Source organism: Frankliniella occidentalis, unplaced genomic scaffold (assembly GCF_000697945.3).
Source record: "Frankliniella occidentalis isolate FOCC.00 unplaced genomic scaffold, Focc_3.1 Scaffold49, whole genome shotgun sequence".
NCBI lineage: Eukaryota > Metazoa > Arthropoda > Insecta > Thysanoptera > Thripidae > Frankliniella > Frankliniella occidentalis.
In genome coordinates, this window is record NW_026267179.1 from 1,392,295 (window position 1) to 1,393,084 (window position 790).

Below are 790 nucleotides of genomic sequence, written 5' to 3' on the forward strand. Positions count from 1 at the left end.
CACTCCCCGCCCGCCTGCCCCGCCGGTACCTCTAGTGCCCCTACCCGGCACTGGCATTAAAAGCACCGCAGTCCACTCTCGACTCCGTAGCCCGACGCATCACAGCAGGTGAGTACCTTTCTTCAGTGTCTGGTTCGCAAGGCGCCCCCGACTATCCGTCGCTATTAGCGGTCGCTAGCCGATCGCACTTACTGCTGAAAGGGCGCACGGCAAAAATGACATCTTTGGAATTCAAGAAGATTCCTTGAAAACAGTCTTGAAAACCAAGCAGATTGCTTGTCATCCAAGATGTCATTTTTACCGTGCGGTTTGCTTGGAAGGGTTTAGAATCCAAGGGCCGACCTTCACGTTTTCCAGAGAAACATCTCACTCCGCCCCGTTCGCGCCCAGTGATCACTTTTTGTAGGGCGATGGAGTGTATCCCGTGGCACTAATTTATCCCCCCCTCCCGCCACTTTTGGGATTTCTCGAATAAGCTGTTTGTGGCGATGGCTGATGATTATGCTGATGGCCACTGATTCGCAAGGGATGAAACCTAATTTCTGTGGAGCGGACTACGTATTCCCCGAAACCGCGTCCCAAAGTTTTGGTCCCTCTGACATTTAAGCTTCTACTGCTCAACCGTCGTGGCCGTGGCGAAGTTGAAGGGGCGTCGACCGCCGGTCCTCAAGGCATGGTTAGCCTCTCCCCGTGTACCGGGTGTCCCGGCTCTTACATGCCAGTACGTTGGGTTGCCTATGCACTGGCAGCAGGGGCTGCAGGCGCGGGGCGGGTGGCGGAGGAGTGGCAG

The 790-nt window shown here is 55.8% G+C and overlaps 1 protein-coding gene across 1 annotated transcript in view; it reads right to left on the minus strand.

The window, feature by feature from the left end:
• LOC113209587 (GTP-binding protein REM 1-like) overlaps positions 1-790 on the minus strand; it is a gene marked incomplete at its 5' end in the record, with an annotated part of 84,074 nt that overhangs the window by 2,361 nt on the left and 80,923 nt on the right. The window lies entirely within an intron of this gene.